The 24,836-nt window shown below is 40.9% G+C and overlaps 1 long non-coding RNA gene across 1 annotated transcript in view; it reads left to right on the top strand.

The window, feature by feature from the left end:
* Positions 1 to 22,538, top strand: part of LOC131380897 (uncharacterized) — a 76,815-nt gene extending 54,277 nt beyond the window's left edge. Inside the window, exons 2-4 of the long non-coding RNA XR_009209174.1 lie at positions 17,091 to 17,326; positions 21,324 to 21,790; positions 22,437 to 22,538. This is a non-coding gene — a long non-coding RNA (uncharacterized LOC131380897). The remainder of the gene's footprint in view (positions 1 to 17,090; positions 17,327 to 21,323; positions 21,791 to 22,436) is intronic.
* Positions 22,539 to 24,836: the final 2,298 nt, after the last annotated feature.

Consider the following 24,836-nt stretch of genomic DNA (forward strand, 5'->3'; position numbering starts at 1 on the left):
TTAAATAAAGAAAATGAAGCCCCAAACAGTGTGCCTAGTACAATCACTCTGTGAAGATTATGTGGGATGACACAGATGTGACCAGTTTCTCCCCTATTTGTAATAGATCATTTTTTAATTTTTGGCTGCAAAGAGAAACTTTCTGGAAAGGTCAGCTTTTACTTGCTTTTGCACTCCCAAAAAGCTAGAATGGTGTCTGGCACGTAGTAGGCACTCCATAAATATTTGTTGAATGGATCAATGAATGCATGATTGAACAACAAACTTGTTTTTTGGGGAGATATGGAATTAAAGATTTTATTAGGGACTTTGGCTTTCATTATATTATATAAAATATATGAAATGTTTTATTATAAAGCTTTTAAAATTTAAAAACAAAGTGGAAAAAAAAAATCCCTGAAAGGCTTCAACCCTCCTGCTCTCCAGGAAGGGATTGTACAGTTGGGTGACATGCCTCTGCTTATCCAAACTGTTTTTCATGTCTAATTAGAGAAGGGGGCCTTCTGTGTTTTAAGCTTCCTCTCTCCCAAGGGGGAAATGCCAGACCTGTCGGAGAAAACAAACAGCAGCCTGTGTGTGTGTGTGTGTGTTCCTGCCCAGGCGCTTGGGCCTGTAAAACCTGGACTCCCTTTCTGGGGTAGGAACCTACGTTAGGGAGCTGTTGACAGTCCCTCTGTGTGACCTCTTGCACAATTCCAGGGACAGCTCAGCAGCTTAGAAAAAGGAAGAAAACAAACAAAAACATAGGCTGAGTCTGTTTGTTCTGAGGAAACTAAGAGAGGTGTTTGACAGTCAGTAAATGCCAGCTTGGCTGTTGTTTTTAATCTGTAACATGGGAGGCAGAGGTGGGGTTGGGAGGGAGGAGGAGGACAAAGGGGGAAATGTGGAGAAAGGAAGGGGAGTGCTGGGCAGGGGCTCCTCAATGATGAGTGCAGGCAAAGTGGGTTACATTGGACTGGTTAGTGGACTTCTGAGGGAGCTGAACTGGGACTTATCCTGTGAGTTTGTAGGTGGCAGGGACTGGGTCTCAATCATTTATTCATTCACTTCTCTATTTATTCATTCATCTCATTTTTCAGTCCTTCACTCCTCCCTCCCTCCCTCCCTCCCCACTAACTCCCTCCCTTCCGTCATCCCTCCCTCCCTCCCTCCCTCCCTCCCTTCCTTCCTTCCTCTCTCTCCCTCCCTCCCCCTCTTTTTCCTCCCTCCCTCCTTCTTTCCTTTCTCTCTCCTTCCTTCCCTCCCTTTTCCCCCCTCTTTCCTTCCTTCTTTACTCCCCACTTTCATTTCTTCCTTTTTTCCTTTCTCCCTTCCTCTTTCCTTTCTCCCTCTTTCCTCCCTCCCTGTTTCCTCTCTCCCTCCTTCCTCTCCCTTCCTTCCTCCCTTCCATTCCTCCTTCTTTCCTTACTCCCTTCTTCCCTCCTTTCTTTCTCCCCTCTCTTTCTCTCTCTCCTTCCCTCCTCCCTTCCTCCTCTCCTCCCTTCCTCCTTCCTTTCTTTCTTCCTTCTTTTCTTTTTTCTCTGTCTTTACAACCGCTTACTGAGTGCCCACTACATGCAAAAAACTCTTCTGCTTGCTGAGGAATGTGACAGTCAATAAATCATTTAAAGACCCTGCTCTCATGATGTTTCCAATAGGTTGTAGAGACACAAGCAAGTGTGTTAAGCAGTTGTAAATGCTAAGATGAAAAATAAAGTTGGATAAGGACAAGGCATCCTGATCGGGGGCTGTTTTAGTAAAAAAAATCAGGGACCGTTTTTGGACATTTCAAGAGAGATGTGATTGAAATGAAGGAAAGAACCATGTCGTTCTCAGGGGAAAGCATTCTGGAGAGAGCGAAGAAAAAATGCAAAGGTGAGAAGTGCCTGGGGTATCTGAGGAGCAGCAAGTTGTTCAGTGTGGCTGGAGCAGAGAAAGCAGGGACAAGGTGTGAGGTAATGGGGTTAGGGAGGTGAGCAAAGGACAGATCCCATAGGGCTTTGCAAGCTATGGTGTGGGTTTTATTGTAATTTGACCTCAGGTCATTGGAGGCATTAAGCAGGGCGAGGGTATAATATGGCTTACATTACTGTAACAGACATCTTGCTTGCCTTGTGAAGGACAGAACATAGCGGGGCACAAGCGGAACCATTTAGGAGGCTGTTGTAATTGTCCGGGTGAGAGATCATGATGCTCAGGGCCAGGGGGGTTGTGGTAGAGGTGATAGGATGTGGAAGGATTCTGTGTGTACTTTGAAGGGAGAATCAATAGGATTTGCTGATGGTTTGAGTGTGCATTGGGAAAGACAGGAATCAAGGATGAAACCAAGGATTTGTGCTGAAGCAACCGACTCAATGGCTTCTGTCTGCTGAGATAAGGAATACTGCATTGTTGACTCTGTACATGTACCTGGTATTTGCTCAGTTAATGTTTGCTGACTGACTGGATGAATGAATGAAAGCTATTTTGGCGGGGGGGTGGAGGGTTGGGGGATTGTCTTAGAATTTCTGATACATTCAACAAACATTGATCGATTGTCTACTATGTGTTAGATTCTGTGCTCAGTGCTGTGAAATATATCAATTCATTCAAGAGACATTCAGTGAGTTTTCTGATTTTAGGAGCTGGAAGAAATAAAAGGGAATAAGATAGATATGATTAAGCCTCTATAGGGACTCACTTCTAGATAGGGAGGCAGATGTTAGACATGTAAAGAAACAAGCAAAACATTTCCCAGCTGTATTATCAAACAATAAAATAATAAAGGAGAATAAATAAAAATAGTGTCCAGGGAAGGCATCTCTAAGGGGGAAACATGTAATCTGAACCTGGAAAATGAGAAGGGCTGAGTCACATGTAGAAAAGAGAAAAAGCCATCCAGGCAGAAAGAATAGACAGCTCAAAAGGCCTGGGGCAGAAACGAGCCAAATACATAGCTCCCAAGGCAGAAAAAAAAAAAAAATTTGTGGCTTGAGTTTAGTGAATGGGGCAGAATGACGTGAGATAAGGCTGCAGATGAAGGCAGGTGCCAGATATAATGATGAACAAGACAGAGACCTTGCCTGCAAAGACTTACGGGCTGCTAGAGGAGTCAAAGGGTAGATAAAAATGGTGAATAAAAGAAAGAACCTGCCAAAGGACCTAAAAGGTGGCCTTGATATTAGAGCTAAGTGTATGCATAAGGTCTTGGTTCACACAAAGGTATGGAAGACACATTCAGTTCCTTCTAATCTTCCTCTTACTCAGCATCATAATAACATTTCTGAAATCAGAGCAGGTCTACATGGCAAAGAAGGAAAAGATGTTCCAGTGTGGATATCCTGAAGCTACACGTGTGTTTCAGACCAAATCCCCAGAACTACAAGCCTCAGGGAAACACATGCCAGGCTGTACAGGATCCTACGTGCAGTCCTGCGGGGACCCACTGTGCTGAAGACTGATGCATTATTGGTCTTTACTCCAGTCTTAAACATCTACCGCAAGTGAAAGTGTTTTTCTCCTTCTTTCTTTATTCTTTTTTCTCTATTGTGAGCCTATGGGGTTCCAGAAAGTATTATTCATTCATTCAAGAAATATTCGTTGAAGGCCAGCTCTCTTCCAGGTACTATGCTTTGTGCAAAGGAGACTCAGTCTTCCCTTGTGGAGTATGCACTCTAATGAGATCAAATGTCATTAAAGAGGTAAGTAAAATAGTTTGCATAAAGGGTCATGGCAAGGAGAAGTTCAGGGCTAGAGGAAGCACCTTGCCATGGAACATCAGGGCAGGCTTCTCAGAGGCAGTGACATCTATTCTGAGATCTGGAGAGGGGGCAAATAAAGGTAGCTAGATAAAGTGGGGTGAGCAGTGTGAAAAGTAATCCAGCCAGAGGAGATGGATATTAAGCAGCCATTCATGCTTGTGAGTATTCCAATATGTGATGATTCAAAACTCTATCCTAAACCATATCACACTCCAAATAGAAGCTGCCATAACTGGCACAATGGCAAGTGTAAGCTTTGGGGTCAGTTGAGCCTTGGGTCATATCTCAGTTCTTTCAGTTACTCTCTGGGTGAACTTGGCCAGATCATATCACCTGCCTGGGACTCAAGTTACCTTGTCTTTTAAATGGGGGTAATAACATCATTCTACTCTCCGGTTTGAAGGGATTTAATAAGGTGACATATGTAATGGGCCCAGTGCAATGTTGGACACATAGTAAGTGCTCAAAACATCATAGCTATTTTTCTTGTGCAAGAATAAATTGATACTATAAAAGAACTGGCTGAATCTATTAAAGTTGAATATGTGTCTTTCTCCGATGCAACAATTCCACACCAAGGTGGAAAATCTAATGGAAATGTGCTCAAATGGTCATAAAAAACATGTATCAGAATATTCATAATAGCACTATTTATAGTAGCCCAAGCTGGGAACTGCCCTGATGCCCATCTAGAGTAGAACAGATAAACTGTGGTAGATTCATGCACTGGAATACTACACCGAAATGACCATGAATAATCTCCAATTCACACAACAGCATGTGTGAATATCACAAACAGTGTTGACTAGACAAAGTCAAAGACAAAAGATGACATAGTGTATGATTCTATTACATAAAGTGTGAAAACAGGTAAAAACCAATCTATGATATTGGAAGTCAAGATAAGGGGTACCTTGTGGGAGGAGGTGTTAATAATAGGAGGGGGCGTGAGAGGGACTTGTGGGGGGCTGGTAATGTCCTTCTTGGGTAATCTATGTGTCTGTTCTATGCTGTGTTCATTTTGGAAAATTTATCAAATGGTAAACTTATGATCTGTTCATTTTTTTTACTTTTGGGATGTTATACTACTTCAATTAGAAATCTTAAAATATAGCTATTCACACAGTATTCACATAAGTATATAAGTCAATGAAAGCTACCATTGTTCCGACATTTCAGGCTGGACTCCAGACCCCACTGGATGTTAATGTTGCTTTGTAGAATTTTTAGTCACATTTTTTCCCCAGCATGTTAGCCAACCAGTGGTCAGTGGCTACTCTTTCTGCTCACCGGTCTGAAAGCGGTGCCTGCTCTAATGACTTGTTCTTTCCTCTGGATTCTGTCTTGGATTTGATGGCTTTGGTCTTTAGCCAAATTGTAACTGACTTACCAGAGTTCTAATTTGGCTTTGTGGCTTTAAGAGGCTCTAAAGTTCTCGTTTGGGTATCTGAAGGTGGATTATTTGGGCATGGGCTTTGTTGATTGAACTGCAATATTTTCTCTTGATTCTTTGAGTCAGGTAAGCTATGATGTGAATCATTGTTTTGTCCTGAGCCAAAACTTTGTGGGGGAAAATTAGCTAAAGCAAGAACTCGCAACTGTATGCAATATTCTTCTAGCACCTCTGGACATCTCATAGGCAGTCTAGAGAAACAACAACATTTAGTCCGCAAAATGGCTCATTAGCTCCTTCTCCATGTTTCCATTTTATGATCCTAAAGATTTGGTTTATCTTTCATGGGCAGAGATATTCTATTTTTACTTTGGAAACATTGACCTCTGCTTTGCCTGTGCATTTTTTTCACTCAACGCAACTAAATGGGCTGAGGGTAGATGAACAATTTTACAGGAGTCTGAGCAGAAATAGTCACATCTCCCATTTACTGTATGCCAGGCACTAAGTGCTCCTTTTATAAGCTCATAACAAGAATCCCAAAACACAAGAATAATCACTGTCTATATTTAACAGATGAGGAAACTGAAGTTTAGGCAATTTCATTAATTTGTCCAAGGTTGCCCTGGCAAAGAGCTAAAATGGGATTCTCACTACATTTTGATTCTTACACCCTTGATCTTAACTATAACACAATTCAACAGTTTTAGAATTCACCCAATTTCTTGGCATCCAATTTTCCTCATCTGAAGAATGGGGATGATTAGACCCCTCTTTCAGGGTTATTGTCAGGATCAAAGGAAACAAGGCACTTCTAAAAAGTAAGTGGTTCTTGTTCCTACATGAATTAGTTCTAAAGCAATACTTCCCATCAGTTACTAAGCTGTGTAAGCCAAGTCCTTTCCCTTGTACAATTCCAACCTCAGGGTATTCATCTAAGAATGTTTCTTAGATGGTATAGAGGTCCTGGTGTGAAGAAGAAAGACCAGAAAACTGCTGGGACTGAAGAGAATGTAATCTTTAGTAGCCCTGTTGAATTCATCCATAGGTAAATTCTTCCAAAGAGAGGTTCAACCAATTTCCAGAGGAATGATAAGGAAAGTTGGCTCTTTCTGAAATATTGAGTGCATCCTGTCACTCTTTGGCTTAAAAGAGTTCATCATTCATTCATCTAATTATTGTCAAATATTAAGATTTGGTAAGGCATAATAATAGTAAACCACTTACATTCTAAGCCGTGTCCTAGGTAATTTACAAATATTTACTCACTTAATCCTCCCAACAGCTACACAATATGAGGTTGGATATAAATATGTGCTTTGATTATATGACTTGAATCTAGACAGTCTGGCTCCAGAGTCTGTGTTTCTAATCACTGCCCTATACTGTCCTTCTGTCTCCTGTGATCTGTTACCAGCTATTACCTGGAATGATAGCTCCCTAGTGGGGATGTGTAACCCTGGGTTGGAGTGACATTTATCACTATTGCAACATGTCTACCAAACATTACACACACCAAACATTTTCTGCGAATACAGGAAAGGGTCTTACAAGCTATGTAAAGGCATTTAGATGCTCCCTCCAGATTGGAGACCACACCTCTTCATGTGAACACGCATATTTATCCCAATATTGAAGGGATTGTACCTTTCTCTCTACCCATGTAGACTGATATGCTTTGAGGACAGGGTAGCATGATGTTTAAAGCTGTATCCCCTACTCTGTCAACTTTGAATGAATGGATGTATAAATGAATGAATTGTGTCTTTTCTCTTTCTTCCTGCCTACCCCACTTGTACACTATGTGCTCACCATGTTGAAGTTTATCTTTTTCATAGCTCATAATTTTTGAGTACTTACCAACTGCCAGGTGCTGTGATAGGTGCTTATCCCACAGAATCTTCGTAACTACCATGGTTTCAATGATGGTGTCCCCTCTAAAATTTATGTTGAAACTTAATCCCCAGTGCAAGAGTATTAGGTGTGGCCTTTGGTAAGTGATTAAGTCACCATGAATGAGATTAGCATCCTTATAAAAGGGGTCAAGGTTGAAAGAAACACCTTGTGGCCCTTCCATCCTTTGCCATGTGAGGACATAGCATTCATCCTTTTTGGAAGATGCAGCAGTGAGGTGCCATCTTGGAAGAGGAAATAGGGTTCTCACCAGACACCAAAACTGCCTGCTTGATCCAGGACTTCCCAGCCCCCAGAACTGTGAGGAATAAGCTTCTGTTGCTTATAATTACCTAGTCTGTGGTGTTTTGGTATAGCAGCACACTTGGATCAAGACAATAACCCTGGGAGGCTTGTAGTTGTATTAGCCTCATTTTAGAGAGAGGGAAACTGAGAAGCAGAGAAGATAAGTAATGTGTTTATGAGAGGTAGGCCCAGGAGTCCCCATGGTTTTCCTGGCTGCACCATACCATTTCATAGCCCCTGCCTTCGCTCAGGCTACTTCGTCTGCTTGAAGCACCTTGTTCCTCACCCATTCTGTTAGCTGGGCGCACACCTCCCCAATTTTTCCAAGGCTCAGATAAAGTCTCTTTTTGTCTATGGATTCTTTTAAGCTCTTCTCAAGGAGAAATGTTGATTCTCTCTTTGGTACCTCCACTGTTTTTACTAACACTTCTTTTCCTTTTCCTTTTAGCCATGTAATAACTCAAGCACACAGAAAAATACATACAGAGAATAAATGTCACAAACACCTATAGATAGACATTTAATGAACATTATTTTCTCATACTTTTTTCAGTTTTTTAAAAAAATAAACTTTGTATGTACTTTCTCAAAGGGAGGAGGATTTTTTTCCTTAGGCAAAGATGATCTAGAAGGGCAAAAGAAAAGTAGATGAAAAGTAGTTGAAGGGAAAACTTGCTTTATTACATTGATAATTATGAAAATAGGTCATAAAATCTCACTAACCTGAAATAACAGTGAGACTTTACATGTCATAAAAATTAGTGGGAAGTACCAATTATTAAATGTTATAAATTTGAAAGCAGTTATAATTTAAAAGTTCATTTCTTTTGACCTAGGAATGCTTCAGTTAGAAATTTGTCTTGCTAAATAATCATGGATGGCTACAACAGTTTACTGTCAAGGAAGTTCATTGCAGTGTTGTGTAGAACAGTTAAAAAAATGGAAACAACTAAAATGCCTAAGAGTAAAGAGGCTGATTATAAAAATCACAGTTTATTCTTACAATAAAATTCTATGCAGCCAATAAAATGTATGCTGCTGAAGAATTCTAAATGTAATAAAAAGTTATTCAAAGTTATTCATGATACAGTAAATTAAGATGGCAGAATAAAGAGTACAATACCAATTTTATGAAAAAGACACTAATAAATGTTTATATCTATAGCTATGTTTGCAAGTTTGTAATTAATTATATACAACTATACCAATATCTAGGTGACAGAATTATCTGTAATTTTTTCTCTCCAATGCTTCTGTATTTTATAACAATAAACAATCATCTTTGTAATTTAAAAATAAGTTATTTAAAATGGAAAATATTAATCGTATAGACAAAATAATTACATTATTTTAATGCATTGTACATCTTACATGCTCAGCAGCAAATGACTCTTGGTAAGTATAAAGAACTATCTATATCAAAATTACTTTCCAAAATGGCCTTTGTTAAAAATGTGTGAGATCAGAAGGTCTTGGGTGGTGGCTTATTTCCCAAATGTGTTGTGCCTAACCTGACATGTATGCTGTTGAATTCTGTGAAGTTCATCTGAAGGATGAACTTAAATGTGATTTGATGATCCCTGCCCATCCTGTAAAACTGGAATCTGAATATTCTTTTAAGAGGGTGGGGGCTTTGTGATCAGTTATGCACAACTGGCAGGGTGGGGATGTGTCTAGGATCTGGCTTAGGTTGGCACTCATGCTTGGCTGTAGAGTAAAATGCTGGAGCGACTGGGAAATAAGGAAGTGGCTGAGATACAGGAAAAGGGAAATGCAGGGGCTACCAGGGCAGCAATAGATGTGTTTCCCACAGGGCCTTCATCAGCACAGGAAACAGAGGCAAAGATATTGTTGTGAGACATAGATGGGGGCCTCAAGTATATTGTTCCAGGTGTGTGGCCTGTGATCATCGGGGGCAGAAAGGAGAGGTCTTAGGCTGTGTCAGAATGAGAATGGCCTTGGTGGCCCATGAGCATTGGGACCACCAAGGGACATTCTAGTGGAGATCTGAAATAGGTCACTTCTCACTTCCAGGATCCAAGTTCCTCTGAGACCTTGTAGCCCAAGGAAATTAGACTGGGCATTGGAATCAGACACACCAGCCTTTAAGCACTACCACAGGCTCTCAGTCTCTCTGAGCCACAGTTTGCTCATTTGCAAAATGAGTAAAATAGGACCTAACTGTCAGCGTGGTTGTTAAGATTAATGGCTATACTAGGGTTAACATGTTTACTGCAGTGCGTTTTCAAATTAAACTCTCAGTATACAACATATGCTTTCCTTGAAAGTACAGCAGGATAATCCATTACTCACGGTACAATATATTTTGCAAAAAAAATTACCTTCAGGTATAACAATGTATCTGGGTTTATGATGACTATCCTCTACACCTCTTTCTTTTGATTTGTATAAATTGCCTGAAAACCAGCCTACCCGTGAAAGATATTGAAATGTTGTTAATATATGGATTCGAGAATTGAGGAAATCATTTCAGATTCATGGGATCAGTTCCTCTAATGCAATATGATAACGTATGTCAATCAATTTGTGGGGATGTGAAGGAAAAAAGCCACCACTATCAAAACACTACTTTCATCATTACCTTTACCACCACTATTTTTATCACCACGTCCATCACCACCACCACCAAGAGCAAGACCATCACCACCACCACCAGCATTAACCCATCCACACAACCACTATTGACATTGTTAATAATAATGGCCTTCACGTCTTTGCCAACACCACCATCGTCACCATCACCACCACCACCAACAATAACAACATAAAGAAAACCAGGAAACCTCACTTTTCTGTCCTGAAGATAATTCTTAACCATATTTAAGGCACTGTGCTAGGTGGTAGGGAATTAAGGTTGAGTAGTAATGGTCTCTGTCTTCAAAGGTCTCACTGTCAAGTGTATAAAGCTAAAATGGGTGCTCTTATAGGGGCGAGTTACTAGTGCCTAGATGGAGAGTCAATGTATAACTGGTTGGGGGTGGGAATAGATGAATGTGGTCCATTTCGATAGAAGAGGTAGAATTTTAGAAAGTCCCTAAAAGATGTGAAATTTTCCCTTGACCAGAAATGGCAAATGGAATGTTCCTACTCCATATCTTCTGCCCGTGGTAGACATCCATAAACCACCACAGCTGACTTTACAGCTGAGCCTGAAGGTGGTGTATCCACCTGAATACAGTGCTAAAGGCAGCCCAACCAGCTACCATGAACTGGAGTTGGCTCTGAAGAGAAACACTTTTCACCTGCCTTAAGTGAAAAGGCAAAAGTGCCTTAGGGCAGGTACCTATCTTGCTAACTGTTACACCCCCAAGGCTAAGCCATGAGCTTGGCTCCTAGATGGCTTTGAGTAGTACTGAATGAGTGGTTGGATGAATGGGGATGAGAGAGTATTCCATATGGAAGGCAGGGCATGGGTAGAATTCTGAAAGCAGGAAACTACAGTGTGTGCTTGGAGAACAGCACACAGGTTTTGAAAAAGAATAAAGGGGGAGACAAGATCCTATTTTGTAGGCCCTTGAATGCAACTACTAAAGGTATTTGAGAAGGAAAATAGGATAATGTAAACTGCTTAGATAACCTGCATAAATAATAGTCTAGTCACAGGTGGTAAAGGAGTCTACAGATGATGCTAATAAGAGCTAATTTCCTGGATTCCTTGCTGTGTTCGGTTCTGATTGTTTAAAAATCCTTCCAGCAATCCTTTGAGTTAGGTGCTATTATCATTTCCATTTTACAGATAAGAAAACTGAGGCATGAAGAAAAGTAACTCACTTAGAGTCACACATAGAGTAATTGGTCATGAATATCCGAATGGTTTAAATCCCTTTCTGAATGAAATTCAAAAAATATTCTTTCCTTGTCTCACAATGTTTTAGCTAAGTTTTATTTCCAGTTAGAACCAAAGAATTCATTCCCTTCCTTCTGTAGCAGTGGGGGGCAAGAAACTCATCTCTTATGAAGCTAATGGCAGCTGTTCTTCCCCTCACCCAGCTGTCTTTTCCTGAAATAGGATAGGACAAGAATTCTAAACTTTCAGATACCAGGGAAAGAACCCTGGAGTTGGAGATCTGAGTTTGAATCCCAGCTCATCCATCATACTCATCTGGGTAACCCTAGCAACCAGCGTCACCACTCAACTCTGCTCCTCATCTGTCCATGGAAACATACTCATCTCCATACTTGGTTCATATGATCCTGGTGAGGATTGGTGAGGTTGTCTAGATGCATTAAAACATTTTGTATAACGTGTACACATATAGAGTCTACAATCTATTTGTCCTTTGTGGCAAGTACCATGCTCATACGAATATAGTTATTTCTATAATAAAAATTATTATTTAATATTTGGCTCTTGAACTCAGCTGGTAAGTGGTTGATTCAGAGACCCCTGATGCACTCTGCCCATCCCCTTGCCTTGGCTGTCTTTGATTCCAGCTGCTGTTTGGTGTCTGGTTCTATGCAGGGTCTGACCAGATTTCATGCAGGGGCAATGCATAGAGTTCCACCTCAGGTTCACTCTGTATACCTCTTGCTCCTGGCCCCAGGTTTTTGCTTTTGTTGTCACAGTCTGGAACTCAGCAGAGAACCAAGTCTTCACCCGCCCATGTGTAACCTGGAAATGGCGGGAATTTAATGCCTGTTCGGATGAGCCTTTGATGAATAAGGGATGTGAGCAGGAGATGAAAACTTCCTTTTCCTTCTTCCAAGGCAGACAAGCTGAGGCATATTCCCAGTGGCTTCTTGGACAGTTCTATCCTTTCATGGTGGCATACTCAATAACAACACATTCTTGTATTAGCTCTCTTCCCCCTGCAACCCCTCCCCCCCAACTCTACTCCTCTAGCTCTCATTTGTTCCCTGGGATCACATCTGCCAACAAAGTAAAAACACATATATCTGTTTCAGCCTGTTTTCTGGGGAACCCAGGCTTAAATAATGTTGACTCTAGCATTTGGATCTTTGACTATTCCTCCTGTCACCCACGCATCTATCCCTCACTAAAGAGACTAGCGCAGTGTCTGGCACATAACAAGTAACAAATAAATACTTAATGAATGCATGAATAAATTAACAAGATGCTTATATCTGTAAGAAATTACACAAATAATTGGATTTATCGATCTAGGTAGCAAAGTACAGTGGTTAGAGGGCAAGGCTTTGGAAGTGAACAGCATAGTTTGAATACCAGCCCTGCCACATATTAGCTGTGTTATCCCGGGCAAGTTACTTGACCTCCATATGGCAGTTTTCTTGTCTGTCAAATGCATAGAATAGTAGGTCAAACATAGGAGGGTTCAATGACACCCTTCATGTAAAGTATTTGACACATAGCCATAAATCAATCATTGAAATTATTATTCTTAGTAATAGTAGAAGTACAGATATTACATGACAAATAATATATCAGAAAGCTCGAGGATGGGATTTGAAAGACACATGTATGACTTTGGGCACATCACTGGATGTGCCTTTATTTTTTAACTTGCTTTCTGCAGGGACAATAATTGCTAATCCACCTACAATTTATGTGATAATTATGAGAGGATTTTACAAAGCATAAACAGTGCTAAAAATGAAAATGACATATTTTGCTCTGTGATATTGGTGGTGGATGGCACCGACCAGAAAGCATGTCTGATGGCTGGAAAAAAAGGCCTTTCCTTTCGGAAGATGGAAATTCATCTGTCATTTCCGAAAAGTGATCTCCCTAGCTGACCACAGTGTGATCACCCGCTGAGATGTAAATCCGGGAGACAGGCAGAGGGAAACCGGGTTCCTGGAGGCCCTGAAAGGTGAAAGCTGCGCCATATTTCACATGTGGCTTAAGCCCATTATCGCTGATGAAAACAAGATTTTTAAAGGACATGATCCTTTCACTCTTCAGCTTCATTCAATGAACTTTTGACCAAAAGCAGGAGTGTTGTGTGCAGCCAAAAAATTCCTGCTATTTCCCACGATGTCATTGGACTGAGATATAGGATAGATTTTTTTTTAATGTAATCTGCAGAGTAGAGGTGCTTCTCATTTGATAACATGTTATCATCTTGTCATCTTAACATGCAAGGTACTGCCCTTACCTCATTTTATTACATTGTGTTCTGTTGTTTTATATGGTATTGCATTGCATTGTATCTGTTGTAGTTCCCTCTTTCATCCCAGTCCCACTCCCATCTCTCTCCATCACTCACTGAAAGCATCTGAAGGCATTCTCTTTTACATGTCTGAAATATGCCCTTAAGTACTTTTCCTTCTAAAACATACAGTATGGTTTTGTGCATGTGCTTGATTTACATAAAAGTTATTGAGCTATACACCTTACTTTCCACTTGAATTTTTTTATTCAACGTCTTGTTTTTAAGACCTCTTCTTGTTGCTGGATGAATATATTAAAATATGTGTGTTTATCTTTTGTGCGTGTGTGTGTGTATTTATTTCCAACTAATGCATAGAGTTTCATGCTACACATTCTTTAGAGCTTCTGCATCATTCCTATAGAGGTGATGTATTAGACAGGGTTCTCTAAAGGGACAGGACTAATAGGATAGATGTATATAAAAAGGGGAGTTTATTAAGGAGTATTGACTCACACGATCACAAGGTGAAGTCCCACAATAGGCCGTCTGCAAGCTGAGGAGAAGGAAGCCAGGCTGAGTCCCAAAACCCCAGAAGTAGGGAAGCCGACAGTGCAGCTTCAGTCTGTGGCTGAAGGCCTGAAAGCCCCTGGCAAACCACTGGTTGAAGTCCAAGAGTCCAAAAGCTGAGGAACTCGGAGTCCGATGTTCAAGGGCAGGAAACATCCAGCATGGGAGAAAGATGGAGGCCAGAAGACACAGCAAGTCTAGTTCTTCCATCTTCCTCTGCCTGCTTTTATTCTGGCCTCTTTGGCAGCTGATTAGATGGTGCCTACCCAGATTGAGGGTGGGTCTGCCTCTCCCAGTGCACTGACTTAAATGTTAACCTCCTTTGGCAACACGCTCACTGATACACTCAGGAACAATACTTTGCATCCTTCAATCTAATGAAGTTGACACTTAATATTAGCCATCACAGGTGGATACCTATGTTGTTTCCAGCTCCTTTCCACCACCACTACCACCAGGCAGGTCTGTGTAAGATTTTCCCAGGAAGTAGACTGTTGGATCCTAAGATATATCTTATTTAAATCAGAATAGATTTTATTCAAGTCATGTTGAAATAAGGATGTCAAAGCCACTTGGTAGGTAACTTTCTCGGAACCGTTCCTCTCTATGAGTGTACATTTACTTGCATTTGTATAAAGAGGGGTTTAAATGAGAAAATATCTAAGGATTCTACCACTATTAAGATTCCAAGACTAATTTTCAAGCCAGCTGTGTTTATCAAACAAATGCAAGGAAAGTTGGATGAAATATGGTAGTCCATCATCCAAATATTTGGAAGTAACCAGATGTTCAGCATCTTGTAGACACCACCTAGGAGGCCTTTGTCAGTGTTCTCAGGTATATTTGTGTTATTTTAGTTTCCTAAGAATTCTCCTTGCTCAGAGAGCTGGTATAGATTCAGGTTTGCAAAGATCCTGCAATACCTTAAGAATTTGGGTTTCAACTTAACTTAGGCTTGGCATCTATGTCTGTCTGTCTATCTGTCTGTCTGTCTGTCTATCTATCTATATCTATCTATCATCTATCATCTATCTACCTACCTATAATTTATTATCTACCTATATATCTATATCTATCTCTCTGTCTGTCTAGCTACCTGTCTTCTTTTATCTATCTATCTGTTTATTTTGGGAGGGATTCAATACTATAGGGCTAATGAGAACATTGACTCTGAAGTCAGACAACATGGTACCAACACATGGGGGGGTCAAATAACTAGCTGTTTGACTTTGAGCAAGAAACCACTTGGCACCTCAGTTTCCTTATGTACATGATAGAAAATGAAAGTAATAATTCTGACTTCATTAGCTCATTGTGAAGATCACATGCAATCACATAGAGTAAGAATATAGCTCAGGACCTGGCACAGGTCCTGTGGTCATTTACAAAAAAAAAAAAAAAAGTCATAAATCTTTTGACACTCTTCTCATGGGAAAATAGAAAATACAGTCTACGACCCTTCCAATTGAATCTAGGTGGGCTTTTGATTGCTTTCATGAATGAAGTATGGCAGAAGTGATACTATTTGACTTCCAGGGTTAGGTCATAAAAGGCAATGCGACCTTCCAGGGTTAGGTCATAAAAGGCAATGCCACTTGTGCCTTACTTGCTGGGGCACCACTGAGCCACCAGGTGAGACATCTAACTACCCCTAGGCTGCCACAGTGGGTAGGCTACTGGGAGCTATGTCAGCTGACAATCCCTCCTGCATCCAGCCTTCCAGCCATCCCTGTCAAGGCATCAGACACTTGAAAGTAGATTTTCTAGTCCCAGCTGTTTTAAAGTTTTCCCGCTTGACTCTAGACATAGTGGAGTAGAGCTCACCCATTTCCTCTGTGCCTTGTCCAAATTTTTGACTCACAGAATACATGAGATGACCATTGTTTTATGCTACTACATTTTTTTTTTTTTTGACAGGGTCTCACTCTGTGTCACCCAGGCTGGAATGCAGTGGTGTGATCACAACTCACTGTAGCCTTGACTTCCCAGGCTAAAGTGATAATCCTACCTCAGCCTCCAAAGTAGCCAGTATCACAGGCATGTACCACCACATTTGACTATTTTTAAAATAATTTTTTTAGAGATGGAGTCCACTTATTGCCCAGGCTGATCTCAAATGCCTGGGCTCAAGCGATCCTTCCACCTTCCCCTCTGAAACTGCTGGGGATTAGAGGTGTGAGCCACTGAGCCCAGACACTACTACATTTGGGAGTAGATTATTATGCAGTAATAAAAATGAGACCACCCTATACTATTCATATCACTTGTATCTTTTGGTACAACGCAGATATTATGCTTTCTGGGAAGAGGTGTTCTACCATTGATAGTATCTAACATTTATTGAGGGCTTACTGTGTGCCTGGTACTGTGCTAACTGCTTTCCAGGGATGTATTCATTTATCCCTCACCATAGCATTATGAGGTGGGTACTATTTTATTTATATTTTAGAGATGTGGAAACAGAAGCCTAAATAATTTTCCCAAGGTCAAGTAGCAACAAGTTGGTAAGTCTGAATTTGAACTCTGGTCTCTGAGGCACATAATGAGTATTCACAAAATGATTGCTTTGGGCATTACAGTGGTAGGGATGGCTTTCATTTCTGGTGACTTGGGAGAACATTGACCATGAGACAATAGATCAGAGAAGTTTCCATCCTCTACTTCTCAAAAATACTACCCCCTTTCCTACTTCTCATAAGAAACTGACCAGGTTTTGCCAGAGAAACGATGTGGCATCAGTTCTTCCCCAGGTGGGGTGAGGCTTCCTAGAGAAATCCAAGAGAAAAGGCCCTCTATGTTTCTGTCACCAGGAAGGAAAATTCTCTGCAGAGGCATAATGAACAGGTATACAATTTCCTAACATGGTGAGTCCCCTCAGAACTGAGAGAGTGCCCCCACATCTGAGGGTGCCGGATGATTGGGACTGAGCAGGTCTGGAAACGGGTAGAAGACCCTTACGCCTCTTCTCCTCCACCCCCACCTTACATCCATAACTTAAGTGAGCATGACCAGAAAGCCACTAACAAAAACATCTCCATCAGCTCTATTTACCCAGCTGTGTATCTCAGGATCTGTCTCTGACATTTTTAATACTCTCTCATTTCTCTGTCCTCCAAGGATTCATTTGAAGCAGCCCACAGGGACGGGTGACACTGAGGAAACAAAACCCAGGCCCCCCGGCCTCCGACTGAGCGGTGCAGAGCATGCTGGGAGATCACCTCCACCTGAGGAGCACAAAAGACCCCAGGAGTGGAGGAAGCTGGCCTGAGGCCAACCGGACGTAGCAGACTTGCTGGGTCCAAGGAGGGAGGTCTGTTGCTGGAGCCTCGAGTACATATCCTTCCGATCCTAAGGTAAACAGCGCTTGGGGCTTTGGCTACGGGGAAGGTGTGGCCCACTGAAGTGGGTGGTACAAGGCGGGTACAAGGCAGGCCTTCTGATTTTTTTTTTTTAAACTGTCTTATGAATTATACTGTACCTACAGAAAAAACACAACAGGAAACTTAAATGAATGGCTCAATGAAATTGCAAACATTTGACCAGATCAAGACCTAAGATGTTATTAGGTCCTTAGAAGTCTCCCTCCCGCCCTCTCTAAATTGTTATCCTTCATCCGTACCTTTCCCCAAAAATGACCTCTTTCTGGATTTTTAACAACAGTTTTGTCTGCGTTTTCACTTAATAGAAATAAAATGCCTTCTTTTGTGGCTGATTTATTTTCCCGAACACTGTGTATGTGGGCTTCCTTTCTGTTGTGTCTGAAGCTTTTGTTTGTTTATCGTTGAATGTCACTTTGTTGCATGATGATACGATTATTGATTGATTCTTCTGTTGAGGGGTATTTGATTTATTTGGGGGTTAATGTGAATAGTATCATTATGAATATTCTTTTCCCTCTCTTGGTACACTCATTTCTGTTAGGTACATACCTAGGAATGGAATTGCTCGGTTAAAGCATGCATGTATATTTTTATGTATGTCAAAATGTTTTCAAAAGTGTTTGTACCAAATTATATTCTACCATCAACGTGTAGAAGTTCGGGTTGTTCCACATACTTGACAGCACTTGGTATTGTCTGTATTTTGAATTTGTAGTAGTTCTGGTAAGTGGGCAGTAGTATCTCATTGAGGCTGTAGCTAGCATTACTATGACTATTATTGAGGCTGACCAACAGTTTATATGTTTGCCATTCTTTTGGAGATCTTTTATGAAATGCCTGTTTAAGTCTTCTGCCCATTTTTTAAAATTGGGTTATCTCTCTTTTTCTTACTGATTTCGGAAGCTGTTTACATATTCTGAAAATGAGCCTTTACTAGGTGGTAAGTGTTGCAAATATCTTTTTCTTTTCTCTTACTTGACTTTTCACTGTTTTAATAGTGTGTCTTTATGAACAGAAATTATTATTTTATACACACACACACACACACACACACATATATATTTCCTTTAAATTTGATTTTTGGGGAGTGTCTTTTGTTTTTGTTTAAGAAATCATTCCCTGCCTGAATAAAATTTTTTTAAAAAACTCTCCTATAGTGTTTTCTAGAAGCTTTATTGTTTTTACTTCCATATTTAGATATACAATATATCATTTTGTTCTTTGATTTTTCTCGCATCATACAGCCTTCTTTTCTATTCCTGGGATATCCCTGAATCCCATGTCAGAAAAGACGTGCAGCTTTATGACTTATCAGCAAAAGTGATAGCAACAACAACATTCATAATAATCGAGATGTGTGCAAGACCTTGTGACACACATTTCCATCCATTAACTGATTTAATTCTTTCATATCAGCCCTTGGAAACTGTTGAAGTGAGTGTCATAATGCCCATTTTAAAGATGGAAAGAGTGAGCCTTAGAGAAAAGTAACTTGCCCAAGTTCACACAGCTGATAAATTAGTAGAACAAGGAGATTCAAATATAGATCTGCCTGGTTTCAAAATATATTCTCCTTTTATCCCCTGGTGTTGATTAAGATGCCTTGAGGTTACTAAGTCCCTGTTACTCACAGTTTTGTGTAAGATTTTCCAAGAATCTTACAGGAATTTTGTGTGCAGCCAAAAATTCCTGGTATTTCCCATGATGTCATTGGACTGAGATATAGAATAGGTTTCTTTTCATGTAATCTGCAGAGTAGAGGTGCACCAGAGAGTTGGGTCATCAGAGGGTTGACATTTTGACTTGCCTAGGGAAATAAGAGTTTCTTTACCTCTGGTCCTCCCTCATCCTCTGGGAAGCCTCGGATGCTTTTTTATAGCCTGGCTGATCTTATGGTAAATGATACAAGCAGCAGCTTTTAAAAATCTGAGTTGCTGCTTCGAGTATTAGAAATGCCTCTAGAGTTTGGTAGTTAAAGCCAGAGCAGATGGATAAACACTACTAGCTGCCAAAGGTGGTGCATGTGTCGACAGAGAACAGGCAAGGCAGGTCTTTCGTAGGGGACAGCCGTTGTTTGACCTAGCAGTGCCCTCACTTCTTCAGGGACGGGTACTCCTTTGATAAGTTGCTCCTGCCTCCTCTCTAAACATATGGTTTGAATAGAGGCTGTCCATGCTAGCTCCCCACCCTCTTGGGCTGGGTGATTGGTGCAGCATTGGACACACCATCTAACAGAGCCAATGAGGTGCCTTCCCTGGGATTTTTCCAACCAAAGCAGGAAAGAAAGTCTGTTCCTATTCTGATATATCTCTGAGGAACACTTCCCAGGCAATAAATATCTATGAAATGAATGAATGAATCCCCACTGCCAAGTGAACTCTCAGAGGGTATCTCTGTACATAGTGAGAATTTATCATGCTTTTGGATAAGTACGTGACTAAATTAGGAGAGCATGCGTGTGTTCATAAATAGGCATGTAAGAGAGTAAGTGAATAAATAAACAAGAGAATATATACTCTGCAATTCTGATTGTTTATATTTCTCATACTGATAGACATTTGCATTTCAAAGAGATCCACTTTGTTCCAGTTATCTTTGCTGTGTAACAAATTGTCCAAAAACTTAATGGTATAAACAACCATTTCATTAGGTAACAGATTCTGTGACTCAGAAGTTTTGATAGGAGAAGGTGCAGACAGGTGTTCTCTGCTACAAGATGTCTCAGGTCTAATCTGGACATAATTCAATGGCTGGGATATGTAGGTGCTAAGCGAAGGGATTTCTAGGTGATCCCAGCTCCCAGGACCTTTAAATCCTAAACCAGACCATGGCACTCCTCTGTTCAAAATGAACAGCTCACTCCAACCTCGTGACCTGTGCACTACAGCCCCCTCTGCTTGGAATTCTCTGCTACAGAAATCTGCAAGGCAGATTTACTTACAGGAGCTGGGATCACTTAAAAATGCCATCGCTTAGCACTTACATATGGCCACTCCATGTGGCCTGGGCTTCCTCTTAGTGTGGCAGCCTCAGGGTTAGTTGGAACTCTTACATGGTGTTTTAAGGTTCTAGCATAAGTGTCTTAGTGGACAGGGCAGAAGCGGTATTGCTTTTTACGAAGTTACACAATATAACTTTTGCCATACTCTATTAGACTCTACTGGTCAAAACCTTAGAAGTTACACAATATAGTTTCTGCCATACTCTATTAGACTGTACTGGTCAAAACAGTCACAGCCCACCCAGGTCTAAAGGATGGGAACACAAATCCCAACTGCTGGATGGGAGGGTGCAAGGTCATATTGTAGAAGAGCACGTAGAATGGAAAATACTGTTGTGTTCAGAAAACAATCAGCCACATGATTTAAATCAAATAAATTGGTCTCTGGGGGAGTTTTTAGTTTTAAGAAGATATTTCTCAGGACTCCTGAAGTCAAAGCTTTAAGATGACCTCTTAGAGGATCTGTATATACCCTAGCACTGTCTAGAGCAAACTATTCCACCAGGATTTACCAATGGAAATAAGACATAGTGGGTCGAATAATGGCCCCCAACTATGTCCACATCCTAATCCCTGAAACCTGTGTTATCTTACATGACAAAAGAGCCTTTGTGTGTGATTAAGATAAGAACCTTGAGATAGGAAGAGGATAAGAGAGAAGCAGAAGTGTCAGAGTCAGAGAAGGAGATGTGATGCTGGAAAGAGGGCTGAGAGAGATTAGAAAAATGCTACACTGCTGGCTTTGAAAATCAAGAAAAAGTCCACAAGCCAAGGAAAGTGAGAGGTCCCAAGAAACTGGAAATGGCAAAAAGTGGATTCTCCCCTAGAGCCTCCAGAGTGGACGCAGTCATGCCAATGCCTTGATTTTTAGCCCAGTGTAACCCACTTTCAGATTTCTGACTTCCAGAACTTGTAAGATAATAAAATTTTGTGGTCGTATGCAAATAAGCTTGTGATTATTTGTCACAGCAGCCACAGAAGACAGACACATACAAGAAGAGCCCTTCAGCTTGCTGCCTGGTTTTGACTCAGACTTGATGCCCTCAGAACTTGGAAGACTGCAGGTTGATTGCTCATTGGTTGCTCACTTTTAGGCAGTCTGCCTTATGAAATAAGCTACAGTGGATTCTAAAGCTTTACTGAAGTATGTCTAAGGAGAAAAGATTTGCAAGGGACCTCAACGTTTTTTTCTCAATCCTTCATCACTGAAGTGCTTTAGAATCTTGCTACTCAAAGTGTGGTCCCTAGCCAGCAGCTGCAGTGTCATCTTGAAGCCAGGTAAAATGCGGAATCTCAAGGTGCACCCCAGAGCCACTGAATCAGAATCTCCATTTTAATAAGATCCCCCGGAGATGTATGTGCACATTAAAGTTGGAGACACTATTTTAGAGATCTTATTGCATCACTCCATCTTTCCAGAAGTCTCCAGAATAAAGGTGAGTGTGGTTGTTTCCTTCTTTAAAATAAAAGAAGTGGCCTCGAATTTGAGCAGGCATGTCAAAATAGAACTAATGTTCCCAGCTACTGATGCAGGGAGTCCAATTCATGATACGTGTGGGGCTGATCATTGCCACTTAATGCTGCTTCTAGGCTGAGCAGAGGACAGACACCTGTGTGCTTTCCTCAGCAAATATGTACAAAGCAAAGTTTGCAATGTTTTAGGAATGAGGCCAGAGGTTTCACCCAGCTGAGGAGCAAGGCTCTCTCAAGGATAGATAAACCGAAGAATTCTCCTCATGTTTCCTTCAGAATGGTCGTAATTTAATTTCTGTCCAATATTGTCTGGGTACCATTGCAGACTCTCAGAAGCTGGTATTTTGTTTTGTTTGAAATTCATGCTGTTGGGCTGTTTCAACTTAAATTCTCCCTAAGTAAAACTGTATAAATGCCACGTTTCTAAGTGTGCAAACCCCTAGAAACACACATATGGTGTGTACCAGAAATGTGGTTGTGGAAGAGACAGGCAGTAGACTGTGGCAAGAGAAAAAAAGTAGCCTCAAGACTTTTTTAGGCCAAGATACTTTGGGTAGATCCTCGGTCGAATTCTGCCTTGATTCCAGGCCCAATGATTCTCCTTTCTAGAAATGAATTCAGACTTAGAACTACCTAAGAGGAGAAGGAAAATGTTAGGAACTGAAAAGGAGTTCTTGAGAATGAGAAAATGACAGCATCAAAAGAAAGGGGAAAATCATTCTTTTGCCTGGGGAGGTAAATTGCTTTCGTTTTCCACTTTTTAAAAAAATTTTATTTCCTTTGGTGATGTTGCAGGGTAGCAGAAGATTTTGACATCTAAGGCTCAGAACTAAATATAGGGGCTTTCTTAAAGATGTGTGGAACTCTGATGGTTGGATTTTTCACATTGGGTTTTCTTTAATCACGCTAAGACTCTTTTAGGGGCTGAGTTTCTGCATGATCTATTAATGTTCAGAGTAAGGGAAGAAGGATGGTTTCATTTAGAATTGGTTAAAAAATGAATTTTAAAAAACAGTATCGTGTTAACAATCAATACAGAATTGTGTCTAGCCAATTACACAAACAACTAACCAAAGCCAATTACCATAAAGCTTAGTATGTAAATATACAAACTCCTCAAGATGGCAGGATTACAAGTAAGTTGAAAAATGTAAAAGAATGGGGGACAGACTCTTAAGAGTCTCTGGCAGGCACTGTGCTGGGGTTTCGCACACGTTATCTTCCTTTATCCTCACTACATGCTTACAACGTGTGTTGTTGTATTCCAATTTTACTGATGAACTGAGCTGAAATTAACTGAAGCTTATTTCCTTGTGTTCACAAAGATGAAGTATGAAGTTGAGATTTTAAGTTAGATCTGTGACTTGGGCTTTCTGGTTTCTGTGGAGCCTCTCCCTGTTGATCCATTTTACAGATAAAGAAACTGAGGATCCGCAATGGAATCATCCAGCATTATCCATCTTTTTTTTTTTTTTTTTGACGGAGTCTCGCTCTGTCGCCCAGGCTGGAGTGCAGTGGCGCAATTTTGGCTCACTATAACCTCTGCCTCCTGGGTTCAAGCGATTCTCCTGCCTCAGCGCCCTGAGTAGCTGGGACTACAGGCGCATGCCACTATGCCTGGATAATTTTTTGTATTTTTAGTAGAGATGGGGTTTCACTGTGTTAGCCACGATGGTCTCGATCTCCTGACCTCGTGATCTGCCCGCCTTGGCCTCCCAAAGTGCTGGGATTACAGGCATAAGCCACCGTGCCCAGCCTCATCCAGCTTTTAACAATGTTGGGCTTCAAATTGAGGAAACTCTGTTGTCAATGTTAGACCTTGTGGTGGATTAAAATTGCCCATATGAAGGAAGTTCTTTATGGTGATGAAATAGTTCCACATCTTGACTGTGATGATGGTTACTTGTGTTTACATGTGATAAAATTTCATGGAACTCTGCATACGATACACACACACACGATTACATGTAAAAACTGGTGAAGTCTGAAATACGGTCTGTTCCTGAGTAAAAAGTACTGCAGTCAATTCCCTGTTTTTGGCAATATACTATGATTATGTAAGATATTAACACTGAGGGAAGCTGGGTGGAGTAAAAAAACAGTCTCTCCATTTTTTTTTGCAACTTTTTGTGAGTGTTGTATAATAACAAACAAACAAAATGACCACTCTGCAAATTCTTTAATGCTCCTCCAATGGAGAGGTGGTGTCTCTGTTCCTTTCCATCAGATCTGGGAAGATTCTGTAACTGCTTGGCCAATAGAATACAGTTAGAGTGATGCCGTGTCAGGTTTCGGGCTCACACTCTCTGTGGGATCCCTGCACCATTTTGCATAAAATCTGACTCTCTGAGACTGCCACGCAGAGAGGCCATGTGCAGCATTGCAGTCAACAATCCCAGCTGAACCTGACCTTCCATCCATCCCTGCTAAATCACCAGTCACATATAGGGGAAGCTGACTTGGACCCTCCAGACCAGCCCACTCTCCAGGTGATTAACACTGATGAGTTCCATTGATACCACTCAGTGCCCACCCGGCTGAGTCCTGCTCCAATTCTTGACTCACAAAACCATGAGGCCTAATAAGATGATTATTTCTTTAAGCCTCAATGTTTTGGGCAATTTTCTGTAAGACAATGGATAACAAAATAGACTTTTTGTTATCTGATAAAGAAAAACAAGGCTGATGAAAGGTGGTTAGATATGTAGAATTAGATGATGTGACATAGGCATATGCCTTCCTTTCATTGGACTGAATACTGTAGGTTTCACCTTGAACACCACTTCCTCCAGGAAGCCTTCCCTGATACTGTAGACTGGATTTTGAGATGCCTCCCTCATGCCTCTCCTTCCCTACCTTGGTTAGCAGGCATCAGAAATATCCTGATGTTGTACTTGATTTCTCCCTTTCCTACTAGATAGTAGACTCCATGCAGGCAAGGACTACTGTTGGCCTGTTGTTGTTTTTAAGTGTTGTGGATACATAATAGTTGTATATATTTATGGGGTA

Source organism: Hylobates moloch, unplaced genomic scaffold (genome assembly GCF_009828535.3).
Source record: "Hylobates moloch isolate HMO894 unplaced genomic scaffold, HMol_V3 SCAFFOLD_12, whole genome shotgun sequence".
NCBI lineage: Eukaryota > Metazoa > Chordata > Mammalia > Primates > Hylobatidae > Hylobates > Hylobates moloch.